We start from the raw sequence: 14,044 nt of genomic DNA, 5'->3' as shown, positions 1-14,044 counted from the left end.
GCATCATACAAATAAACTTAAAGTGAAATAAACATTTTTGTCCTTGCTTCCACCAATATCCAAGGCAGGCAGCAAGAATTTTCCTATCATCAGGCACCTTCCTCTTCTTCCTCCTTCTTTAAGAATATTGTACTTATGCCCCTTCCTTTTTTTCACTTACGCCCCTTCCTTTTCATCCTTAGAGATGTCACCCTGGTGTGCACCCTGATCATCTCACCTCAGCAACAATTTCCTGAATTTTTCCCCTCCTTTCACTGCCAATCTTCCACATCCCCATCTTCTCATTAATCTTCCTGAGCACAAAGTTCATTGTGCCACTCCAAAGTTTCCACTGACCACAGCTAGAGTCCCCAAACGTTTTATGGGAAGGAATTACTTTCTCTTCGAAGCTTTAAGGTGGTGTGTGTGTGTGTGTGTATGATAAAGATAATTTTAAAAAACGGTTGGTGTGAAGGTTTCAAAAGATCATTCATAAGTGGAAACAACCCAAGTGTCCATCAACAGATGAATGGGTAAACAAAATGTGACATGTACATTCAATGGAGTGTCACTCAGCCATAAAGAGAGATGAAGTTCTGGTACATGCTATGGCATGCATAAACCTTGATAGCATTATGGTGAGTGAAACATCAGACACAAAAAGACAAATACTGCATGACCCCACTTATGTGAAATATCTAAAATAGGCAAATACAGGGACAAAAATTCATTAGCGGTTACCAGAGCCTGGGGAAGAGAGGAACGGAGTCATTGCTGAAGATGTACTGAGTGTCTGTTCGAGATGATGAGAAACTTGGAAATGGATAGCAGTGATGGTAGCACAACACGGTGAATGCAATTAATGTCATGGAATTGTTCATTTAAGAATGGTTAAAATGGCAAAATTGTCATATGTATTTTTACCATAATAGTTTTTTTAAAAAAGATTAAAAAAAAAAGAATGTGAGTATGCAAATATGTGAGAGTGTGTAAGAGAGAGAATCTCTGTATTAATTTGCATATTTTTACAGCTGAGGTAGTTTTTCACATGTATAATTTCATTTAGTCTTTTTCATTATGAAATTTTTCTGCTATGCAAAAAACAGAGTAATGCAATGAACTCCATTGTATTTACCACCCAGCTTAAGAGGAAAACATTACAGATGCTACGGAAACTCCCTTTGGACCCAGGCAGGCACTTTGGGTGCCAACCCTGGCGATGCAATGTTTGAGCACTTGGCTACTAACAGAAAAATTAGCAGTTCAAACCCACCGATTAGCTCCGCAGGAGAAAGACCTGGTGACCTGCTCCCGTAAAGATTACAGCCTAGAAAACCCTATGGGGCAGTTCTACTCTGTCACATCGGGTTGTTATGAGTTGGAATCGACTCGATGGCACCCAAAAACAACATACTGAACGTGGGGTTCATCACTTTATGCATTAGAGCGGGAATCACCAACTTTTTCTGTAAAAGGTCATAGGGTAAATGGTTTGGGCTTTGAAGGCCTTGCAGACTGTTACAATTACTCAGCTCTGCTGTTGTAGCATGAAAGCAGCCATAGACAATATGTAAATGAATGGGCATGGGCAGACTTGGCCCTTGGCAGGCTGGATTTCGCCTGTGGGTCGCAGTTTGCTGACACCTGCTTTAGGTATCAACAATAATATATGGCATTGTTTTTGTGTATCTTTAAACTTTATATAAATTACATACAACTATGTATTGTTCTGCAACCTGATTCTTTTGCTCAATATAATGTTTTTCGATTTCTCCATGCGAATACATGTAGTTCTAATTCATTCATTTTAATTGTACAGAGATGGGTTAACACAATGTCTACAACAGTTGGCTCAAACATAGGACGGTGAGGATGGTGCAGGACCTGGCAGTGTTTCATCCATAGGGTTGCTATGAGTCAGAACTGACTCTGACAGCACCAAATAACAACAGGAACATAGTTTTCTATTGTGAATAAACTATTTATTTATCCATTCTCTTATTATTGAACATCTATTTTGTTTCCAATATTTTTATTATTGGGAACAATGATGTGGTCAATATTTTTGTGCATGTCGTGATGTACAGATGTCTGAGAACCTACGAAGGGGTCACCTTTTGAGCTTTAGCTGTCTATTATTTAGAATTTTTAAATCCTCATTCATCTGAGGCTCAGGCTGGCAGTGTCTATGGGGGTGGGGAGGACTCCATGTATAGTTCCAAGTAGTACAAGAAGCTATGAAAAGTCAGAACTGGGAGTCCACTCCAATCTTCTCATGCCGAAACCCATAGTTCCTGAGATATTTCTACTAGACCACAGCTTTTGTTTCTGTGTATGGCACACACTGCTGGCTACAAAAGGGGAATACAAAAGAAACGAGGGCTATAAAAGAAATACAACTCCAAGACTATGGCCCCTGGACACCCTTTTAATTTTGAACTGCAGCCACTCCTGAAGTTCACCCTTTAGTCAAAGATTAAACCCACTGCCATCAAGTCGATTTTGACTCATACAACTCATAGCGACTTTATAGAACAGAGTAGAACTGTCCCATAGGATTTTCAAGGAGCGGCTGGTGGATTTGAACTGCCAACTTTTAGTTAGCAGCCAACCTCTTAACCTCTGTGCCACCAGGGCTTCAGCCAAAGATTAGACAGGTCTATAAAACAAACAATAACACACGTGAGGAACATGCTTCTTAGTTCAGTCATGTGTACGAGACCAAAAGGGCAACACCTGCCCAAAAGCAATAATGAGAAAGCACAAAGGGACGGGAAAAAGGGACGAATGGAAATGGAGAATCGGGGTGTGGAAGGAAAAAGTGTGCAACCAAAGTCACGAAACAATGTGTGTATAAATTGTTGAATGAGAAACTAATTTGCTCTGTAAAGTTTAAGCTAAAGCACAATAAAAAAAAAAAAGAAATACAAGCTATGATTCCTGCCTTCTTAAAGCTTACAATTTGGTGATATAGCAGAGAAGACAAGACAAATGGAGTTAAGTCATTAAGTACCACAAGAGGAGGAGGAGAGAAATGACAAAGGAGCATCTGTGGAGAAGCTGGGATGTTATATGGAAAAAAATCTACAAAACTGCGTTAAAGAACACACTTTCATTAATGGAGACATACCACGCCCCTGAAAAGAAAAGTTGAACATTATAAAGATGTAAATTTTCCTCCCTTAAACGTATAGGCTTGAGACCATCTCAAACTCCCAAAGAAACACTTTTTTATTTTTTTAAGGAATGTGATACACGATGTGATAGTGTATCATGAAGAACAAGTAAGTGGACTAAGGAAGTACTGAAAAAGAATAAACAATAATCAGAAAGGATGATATTGGTACAAGATGAAATTCCATGACCAGTGGAAACAGAAAATTAGCCTTAATGAAAGATACATCATAAACCAATGAGGAAGCAAAAAAAGTATTCAACAATAAATGCTGAGAAAATTCATCTTGTACCTTAAGGCAAAAAAAAAAAAAAAAGAGGAAAAAGCTAATATATTTAAGCACATACAAGAAAAAAAAAAAAACTTTTCAGGTAAAGATAGTTAAAAGGCAAACAAAAATGTTTGTAGTAAATATAGCAAAATAAAAATACATACCATATGTAACGCAATTTTAAAGTCAATAAAAAAGATGAACATTTCAGTAGCAAAATGGGCAAAGGTCAAAAACAAAAAATGGAAACTATCAAAAAAATTTTTTAATTTTTTTTATCGCATATACCAAAAAAACCACATATAGCCAATAAATATATATAAATTTTTTTTTGAACCTCACTAATGATCAAAGAAATGCAATTCAGCACAATGAGATAGGATTTGTTACCTTGGAAATTAGAAATGCCTGTTCCAGGTGAGGGTCGGTAGGTAATACTGGTGAAAGCGTGGTGCGAAAGGCATTCTTACTGCCGGTGAGAGTATAAATTGGGGAAAATGTACATATAGAATGGAGTTGGCACTTTTAAATGCTTTTCTGCGTTGTCTGAAATTTTCACAGTAGTCCTCTTATTTTAAAAATATTTTTATTAAAAATCAATTTTTAACGACTTCAGGAAAAAAGTACATGAAAGAATTCTTAAAGTTGGACTTCCCAAAGTTAACAAAACTCTTAATCGAGAGTAATTAAGCTAACACTTAGCAGGCACCTGGTTAAGCCAGCCTGGAACCACCCTACTCCTGGGAAGAAGGGGTAAGGAAGGAGAAGCGGCTGGGAGGTGGGTTTGCACCTTCTGACATTCTTCTTCATCTGCTCTGATTCTACACTTATACAATGTGTTACTTCGTATTCATTTGAATAGAAATGGTGACTTCCTGTTATCAGGGCTTTTCATACTAACTTCAGAAAATTCTTAATCTCTGTCTGCAGTTACTCCAAGTTTATTTTTTAAACACAACCTTTAACTGTATTTCTAAGGAGGTTTTCTTCTTCTGTTGGATACCTCTGCGAAATGCTGGTTGTGGCTGTTCCCTTACAAAGGTGTCTTCCTTTCTAACCTGCATGCTTTTGCTTCCACAACAGACTGAATTCTCTGTTTGTGCTCTGTGGCACTGAGGAGAGTAATCCACTCAACTTGAAGATAAAGTCTAATGGACAAGAAGTCATTTTGATCAAATGGGCACTAATAATAACTAGTAATAAAGTCAATCCAGAATTTCTTTCAGCATTTAAAACCTAGAGGTCACTAGAAATTAAAAAAAAAAAAATCCAAATTTGTATATCTATTTTAGTTGCAGAAAATTATGATGGGATAGTGAACTGTAGACATTCAAGCATAACAATATGCTACATTAGGATAAAATTCTACAGAGAAGTAGAATAAAACTATAAACTAAAGGGAGAAAAGGAATGATAAAAACTTCAGTGACAAAGGCAGATATTAAGTTGCTATGGTATTTTAGGTTTAGTTGAATAGATTTAATAGTAATGTAACCACCTTACTCTTTTACAACAAAACTCAATTTTTAAGATGTATCAGAAATTACATTTATTAAAGCTTTTATTTTTTAATTTTTATATTTTAATGTTTATTTTTAAGTAAGCGAGTTAGATCTTGTCTAAACTTCAGAGGGAGGAGAGGGGATCAAGATCGACATCAGCCCAAAGCTGATTCCTATGAGGTGGAAATCAGACATGCCTCTACTCTCCAACTTTTACCAATTCTGACACCAGCTGCTCCTCCCATGGCACTCTCTACTTCTCTGCTGGATCCCATAATTTGTTACAATGGCCACACAGAACTCACAGACCATACTCACAATTATGGGGTTTATGAGGAAAATAACAGGTTACAATTCAGGACCAGGATCAACTTGGAAGTTTCAGGAACAACTCAGGATACAGTTCTTAGATCAGGATAGCTTCTTCTCAGGCTCTATCATTGGGCCCTGAGCTCTCAGTCTGGGCCCCTGCTCAGGCCTGGCCTCTGCCCTGCCCAGGCAAGTATTACAAAGCCCTTTAGCTCTGCCAACAAGTGCCCAGAGGTACCCCACTCCTGTGTCAAGCCTGCTGCCCACAGGCACTCAGGTCTCTTGCTCAAATGGTTGGCAAGCCCTATGTAGCTGCCTTGCTCCATGGGCCGGGAAGCCCATCTCACCATCTTGCACCAGTTTTCCTCTTTCCCACCGTGTTGTGCTGCTGCTGCCTACAGTGTTATTGCTCTTTGTCTCCTGGGTCTAGGAGATTCTCAGTGCAGGGACCCTGGGTTGAAAGGTTGTACTCTGCTTCTGGATCTTCTTCTTGATGGTAATGAGGTCCCCACTCGCAGCCTCTGGGATTGACTCCCTTTAAACCTAGTGGGATGGCAAAACCGTTCCATCTCCTATAAGGTTCCATGCACCTTAATCATATGGTCCCACCCCCACAAGTGTTCCATGTACCTTATTTGCATTGGAAAAATTGCCCAATCCCCTTGGTCAGCCACAAGCACCTTGCATAGACTCACTTAATCATTTTGTGAGAGATACAATAACCATGGCTAGAAAGGCCATGTAATAGTAATTCACTAGCACCACAGGCTTCTTATTGCATCTGGTCCCCCAAGAAGTGATTAAGAGCATTAGAGAAAGGAAGACAAGTTTGTAAGCCTAATTTAAAAAAGTAATGCGTGTGAAAGCACTTGGAAAATGCTTGGAACATAGCCGTTAGTGCCATTGAGTGGGCTCCTTACGTGTAACAGAAGAAAGCATTTCCTGGTCCTGTGCCAACTTCATGATTGTTGGCATGTTTAAGTGGCTGTTGTGGCTGGTATGTCAATCTATCTTATTGAGAGTTTCCCTTGTTTTTGATGGCCTTCTACTTTTCCCAACATGACCTCCTGTTCTAGTGGTTGGTCTTTCCTGATAATGTGTACAAAGTAAGTGAGTCGAAGTCTTACCATCTTTCCTTCTGAGGAACATTCTGGTTGTATTTCTTTGAAAACTGATTTGTCTGTGTTGGAACATAGTAAACTAAACAAAGCAGGTGCCATTGAGTCATTTTCAACTAATTAAATGGTATAAGCCATTTAAGGCTAAAGTTGCCAATCCCAGTAAGGAGATAATAACAAGTAAAGATTGTATGGTTATGAAATGTATATAATTAATTATGTCAAGGTAATCATTACTTGAGATTTATTCATAGTTTATCTATTCTGATTCTTTCAAATTCTTATGTTATTTGTTTAAGGCAGGAATTGGGAAATTTTTCCTGCTAAGGGCTAGACAGTACATAGTTTCAGCGTTGAGGGCCATACAGTCTGTGTCACAACTATTCAACTCTGCTGTTGTAGTGAGAAAGCAGCCATAGAAATTACATAAACAAAGAGATGTGATGTGTGCCAATAAAACTTTATTTATGGACACTGACATTTGAATTCCATATAAATTTTTATGTGTCATGAACATTCTTCTTCTTTTGTTTTTTTTCAACCATTTAAAAATGTAGAAACCATTCTTAGCTGGTAGGCAGTACAAAAACAGGCAGTGGGCCAGATTTGGCTTCAGGCTATAATTTGCCAGCCTCAGGTATAGCACTTAAAGGCACTTGAACATACCAAGTTGACATAAACATACAAAGAAAAATACATTATAGGAATCCCAAATGAAGAAGACTACCTGGGAAATAAAGAGAGCTGAAATATGCCAAAGAAGTAAGGGGAAGCTTGATGAACATGGCTGAAGGTTAAAAGAGATAATTGTTGAGAAAAAGAGAGACAAAGGGAAACCTAAAATAAGAGTCATATTCCTGAAATGTCCTAATTTTTAAAGATAAGAGGAAATGGGTCTTAAGGTATAAAAGCACAAGTTTGGGTTGGATATGAGGCGAAATTCTTAACTGCAGACTGTGGGTTCTTGAAGAGTGTTATGGAGCCCTGGTGGAGCAGTGGTTAAGAGCTTGGCTGCTAACCTAAAGGCCAGTAGTTCAAATTTACCAACCGCTCCTTGGAAAAACCTGATGGAGCAGTTCTACTCTGTCTTATAGCATCACTATGAGTCGGAATTGACTCAATGACAACGAGTTTGAAGAGTATTAGGGCAACTGGAATTTCCTATCCCAGAGATAGAAGAAACTCTATCTGGAACAACAGTTATCTGAATTTGGGGGGCGGGGGGGAGGAGGCACATTTTAACCCATTTGTTACACAATATGCAGACAATAAAACAAAACCAAACCCACTGCCTCGAGTCAATTCTGACTCATGGTGACCTTGTGTGTTACAGAGTAGAACTGTGCTCCATAAAATTTTCTAGGCTATAATCTTTATGGAAGCAGATCGCAAAGCTTCTCTTTCACTATGCCACTGGATGGGTTTGGACCACCAACCTTTAGGGTAGTACTCGAACACAAACTATTTGTACAACACAGAGACTTTATGTAGACAATATATACATTTATTATATATAACTCATACATACATAAGGCATTAAAAAAAATTGCCGTTGAGTCAATTTTGACTAATGGTGACCTCATGCATTTAAGAGTAGAACTGTGTTCCATAGGATTTTCAAGGCTGTGATTTTTTGGAAGCAGATTGCCAGGCCTTACTTCTGAGGTACCTCTGGATGGGTTTGAACTGCCATCCTTTCTGTTAGTAGGCTAGGGCTTAATCATTTGTGCTACCCAGGAACTCAAATTGCCAGCCTTCCAGTTATTAGTTAAGCACTTTACCAACCTTTTGTGGCATCCAGGGATTCCTATGCTTATGTACATATATAATGCAGATATACATACTGGAACTTGAATCTCCTTAGTCTTCAACCAGTATATGAGTATGAGTGAGGTCCCATTAACAATAACAACTCAATTTTACCGGCTTATGCCTCACAACCTCCAGCTTCCTATCAGAGCCCCTACCTCCAAGTATTTCAGGAGTTCCTTGGGGTCATCTCATGTTTGTTCATAATCAAGTCCTCTCTGGCCATTTCTTCCCCTACTTTTTTTGTCCACGGGGCAGAACATTGCCGAAGCAGTGGTTGTGGTTCCTCTGCTGGGCACTTCTTCACAGGCTATGGCAGTACCTGTGGGTGCTGCTGCTGTTTCACAATTGCCCCAGAAAGGCCCAGAGTCCTAATGGGGTCAAAGTTTCACTGTGATATGTGGTGGAGTTGTTTGAGGTTGAGGGTGGGGTTGAGAGGGCTCTTTCTCCTACTCGTTGCATTCTTTTGGGAACATTCTAGATGCCATTTTATTTTATGAAGTGAGAAGCTCCCTCCCTTCTCACTTCCTGGTGGCAAGAAGGCCTCCTGAATCCAGTACAGGTGGGTCAAACACTGCTACATTGAGAAGTACATATCTACCTACTCACTGAGACTTTGCTTTTGGGGGAAGGTCATGGTTCCTGGTTCCCTTTGACTTTATGATGTGTTACCTCACAGTAGACCCTTTGTCTTATTGGACAATAGACTTTAGTATGACCATGCCATTGGCTCACCAGACAGATTGGGATATATCTGAACCCACAAGTGGACATAGTTTATGTCCTTTCTCAGGAGGCTGTCTGTGTCTCTCTTGTTTTTTCAACCACTCCCTCTTTGTGGTGTCTTCCCATCAATTCAAATGTGCACTAGTTTTGCTCATCTTTAAAAATTGTCCTTGAAACCACAACCTCCTTAAGCCACTTCCAGATCTCTTAATTCCCTTTCACAACCAGACTTCTCTATTAGAGCATTCTCTTCTTTGCCTTCATAGACAGATCTTATGACAACATGTAATCATATGTGCATTACCGTGATTATCTGTTTAATGTTTCTATTTCTCGTTAAGGTTGATGTCACAGACCATGGATGCTTTTAGCCTCCAAAGACTGAGCACAAGACTTAGGGCAGAATAAGCACTCACTAAATGTTGAAAGCATGAATAATGAATGAATGAAGCAAATGGGTTACTGGTGAACTTCCTGCCTTACCAGCAATCACGTGTATCTGAAACTCGGTTCTACTTGAGCTGGGACATTGCTGAGTGAGAGAAAAATAAATAGGGACACAAATAGTGGAGGATTTCTAATGAAATAAATATTTGTCCAACAAGATCCGTATGTTCTCTTCCTGAGTAGCAAATATGAGTAGTTATTTGTTTATTAAAAAAAATGATTTCTTGGTGGAGATGAGATTTTTAAAAAAGTTTGAAAATTATCCTCAGAAAACACCCTGAAAAAAGAGGTTTTGATAGTACAACTTTTCTTTATTTGACCTTTCAAATTACTTCTTTAGAAATTATCTTGGAAGGAAGGAAGAAAGGAAAACTAGAGATATAGCTAAAAGTGAGCACTGCTTCTCTTGAGGTCTTGGATTTATTCTGGACATCTCCTAAGGATGAAACTTCAGACATTTTGGTGAGCTTTACCATTATTTTTCTTTTTACCATATCTCTTTTCACCCTAGATTAATATACGACCAAGGTATCCATGAGAATGAAATACAAGACCTGGAATGGTAGAAATAAAGAAGATTCTGGGGGAACATTTTCTGACTTTTTGCTCTGCTGGTGTAATGCAGGAATTGGCCTTAATCATTATCATGGCTTTACAAAGGCCTGTTCAACTTCAGAATACAGTTTAAGACAATAAATCATTGATCCACCTAGTTTCTATTGAAGGCCTTCATGTTTGTTTCTTTTTTTTCTACATGTAGAATAAATAAAGACATAACCAAAATGTTATCATATCTTATGTAAATCTCTCAAATGATGAAGTTTAAATGAAAATTTATAGTGTTTTCCCAGAAAACCTAGAGTATCTCTTTTGAAAGCACACATCTTGGCTATTCACAAGTTCAAAAGGCTATGACAAGCAGTGTCTACAAACAGAAGCATTTGTTCTTTTATAAATTAGCTCTCTCCCTTCCTCATATCTCTCTTAACCACTCCTCCCAACCCCCCAAACTAACTCACTGTTTATTTATTTGCTTTTCAGGGCTTTCTTTTGAAGACCACCATAACAAAGGGCACTCTCCGAGTGAACAGTTTGGATGGGATCAAAAATGAATCTCATCGAACACTCCCACTTACCTGACGCAGATGAATTTTCTCTTTCTGACAATTTATTTGGTAAGTTGTCAAGTTCATTTGAATATCGATGGAAAAAAAACAAACAAACTACAATTCGGACATACATGAGAAAGAGAAAGGCCTAAATGATAAGTCCAACAGAGAGTCAAGAACTAGTTTTTGTTTCTTTTAAGTACTTGATAAATGTTAGCTACTATACAAGGTTAGAGGAAGAATGGACTTGGATTCATCTAACCTAATGGTCTTCCTTTTCATAGATGAGGATAGCAAAATTCAGGGCTATGTGACTTGCCCAAGGTTGCAAACACTAGATAATTAACAGATCTGGGAGTAAACCAGTTCCTGCTCTGGTGCTAATTCTAATATTATTGCAGCATGTACTAAAGTATGAAGTCATGATTCTTATGGTTTAATATTACACCTGTTAAAGGAAGAGGTTATTTAGGTTACACTCTGCAGTAGGTTTTCTTTCCATCATTCCCCCCTTGCTGGGGCATCTATAGCATTTAAGTTAGATTGAGGACAAATTGTTCTAAGCTGTTTTCAGTAGATCTGTAACTAGATGATACTATAAAATGATATATTGTTCTGCTTTATGCATTTATGAAAAACATTTCATTATAAAGAGTTGCAATTGAGAACATCAGCAGAGTCAGTAGGGGCAATATTTTGGGTGGGACAGAGAGATTTTCTGCCATTCTGAACATAATTTTTTTTATAATATGGTTTTTTTAAATTGTGTTTTAGGTGAAGGTTTACAGAGGAAATTAGTTTTTCATTAAATAATTAATACATGTATTGTTTTGTGACATTGGTTGCCAACTCGACGTGTCAACACTCTACCCATCTTGACCTTGGGTTCTCTATTGTCAGCTTTCCTGCCCTCCTCCTGCCTTCTCATCCTTGCCCCTGGGTTGATATGCCCAGTTAGTCTCATTTTGTTTTATGGGCTTTTCTAATCTTTGGCTGAAGGGTGAACCTCAGGGGAGACTTCATTACTGAGTTAAAGGAGTGTCCTGGAGGCATACTCTCAGGGTTTCTCCAGTCTCTCTCAGACCAGTAAGTTTGGTCTTATTTTGTGAATTAGAATTTTGTTCTACATTTTTCTCCAGCTCTGTCCAGGACCTTCTGTTATGATTCCTGTCAGAGCAGTTGGTGGTGGTAGCAGGGCACCATCTAGTTGTGCTGGACTCAGTCTGGTGGAGGCTGTGGTAGTTGTGGTCCATGAGTCCTTTGGACTAATCTGGCCCTTGTATCTTTGGTTTTAACCCAAACAGGTTTAAAATAATTCTCTAAGAACAACCTTCACGTATACTCTTCTATTATATACCCCTGCTGGGAGGTTTGGATTCTCCCAGGTTTTAACCCCTACCTACCTTAATTAATAGACTATGGTAGTGAAAATGCAAGCACTTGAAATTCCACAAAATTAAATGGGTTAAGGCACGATCCCTTGTTTGATTGCAGACATCCCTGGGAGATATTAATTAATAGGTCATGCTGTTACCAGTCACTAGCACCTTGATGTGTAATGGTTTATTAGGTCGTTTTCAAGGAGGGGTCATTATTTGTATTACCTGTTTATATGTCTACCTCCCCTATACAGTAGAAGAGTATTTAAGGGCAGTGACCATATTTTATTACCTAGTGTGCACTTGATAAATAAGAATCAAGTAATAAATAATAGAAGAGAAAAGGGAAAGAGGGTTAGGGAAAAAAGAGATGTTTATCAGTAAGCCTCAGAGAGACTAAACACAGCAGTAATTATTTATGAAATGCCGGTTCTTCGACATACTTACTATGTCTTTCTTCCACTTGGCTTTTCTTCATCCTGAGGATGCAGTCAAGGGCATCCTATATCCACGTCTGGTCACTTGAATATTTGCTTCTGGCCTGTCCTTCTTGGACTCCTAGAAAGATCAATGCATTGCCATCTTTGCTATTTTTTTGCTCTGCCAATCAAATCTCCCAGTGTATTTAGGACTGTAGGTTCACACCAAAGCCTAAGGAAAAGTCCACTTAAGATTATTTTTCACATAAAAACTGCCATTTCCTGCCCTAAAATTTTATGTTTCCATATTAAGATGTCCAAATTTCAACTTTGGTGTCATTGTTGTTAAACAGATCCTTTCTGCTCCAATAAGTACATGGAAAAGAAATTACAGGGTTTCTTTTACAAAAGAAGCCAATTTTAAGCAAGCACATCAGGTTTAAGGTTGGCCTCAGCAGCCCTGAGGTGAAAAAGACATGAGTAAGTAAAAGGCAAAGTTGTGAAGGTGCTATCAGATTAAAAGTATCTGAAAATGATTATTAAGAAAAAATTGTTACTCATGCTTTCTGTGTTGCAATTCCTTCATCTCTCCCTTGCAAGACCACATTTTTATCCAGTTTCCTAATACTGCATTTAAGGTTTCTGAGAATATATAGCATAGGAAGCATGAGCTTCTATGCACAGATGTTATTCCTAGCCAGAGCCGTTTACCCAAATCATTAGCTGACCCCCCCAGCAAGCGAATCTGAACCATGTGTGACCCTTGGGATTCCTTTTCCCTGTGCCCTGCTAAACCCTAGAGCCAGGCATGAGAATTCTTTCCATATCTCTTACCTCTAGAACCTTAGTCTGTTTCCACTCAACATACCTGAGCTAAGAGACACCAAGCTGAAGATACCAAAGAGGAGGATGAAGAGAATTTATGTTCTCTATTTTATCCTCTTGTGTGTTGTGATGACATTGATGGAGTCTTGGCCTCTCCCTGAGCTTAGGGGTGAAGGCCACTAGGGAAAAGACTGCATGATCCGTGGATGAGTAGCTGAAGGGCGAGATCCTGAGATAAGCCAGAGATAAGAAGTGTTAACCCATGAGCTCAACTAGCCAGTGGAGTAGACTCTTTTCAGTGATCTGTGTGATCAAAAATAGCAGTCATATTGTTACAAGAAAGCCGAGTGAGATTCATGGTTTAGAACATTATGAATAGCTGTCTTTCCTCCTATCCAAACCTTGAGCGCTGGCTTTATACTGGGCATTGAACTAGGTACCATCAATAAAGCAGGGAATAAGATAGGTGAGATCCCTATTTTCATGTGGCTTACATTCTAGTGTAGGGTCAGCTCATAACAAACATGTAAACAAACAAATAAAATAATATCAGGTGATGGTAGGCACTATGAAAACAAAGGAACAGGATAATGTCATAGTGGCTGGAGAGACCAAGGAAGTATGGCCAAGGAAGGCCTTATTGAAGAGTTGACAACTGAGCCGAGGCTGAATGACTAGAAGTCAGTCTAGTGGAATATTCCACATGGAGGGATAGCCAAGTGCAAAGGCCCAAGGTCTGGGATGGTCTTGAAAGGGCCTTGTCATCTCATTCTCATTTAGGGCTATAGATAGCATCTAGAAAACTGGTTTTGGTCCTCTCATTCCTATTAACTAGCTATGCAGCCTTGAACAACTTACTCAAGTTCAGTTGGTAAAAAGAGGATGTTAGACTGGGAATTCTAGGACTCTGTCTAGTTTTAACATTCGAATCCACAAAACGCAGTTGTCCCTGTTCAACTGCAAGTGGTGATTAGGA

This window comes from Loxodonta africana, chromosome 4, assembly GCF_030014295.1.
Source record: "Loxodonta africana isolate mLoxAfr1 chromosome 4, mLoxAfr1.hap2, whole genome shotgun sequence".
Classification (NCBI taxonomy): Eukaryota; Metazoa; Chordata; class Mammalia; order Proboscidea; family Elephantidae; genus Loxodonta; species Loxodonta africana.
This window is presented reverse-complemented; position numbering follows the sequence as displayed.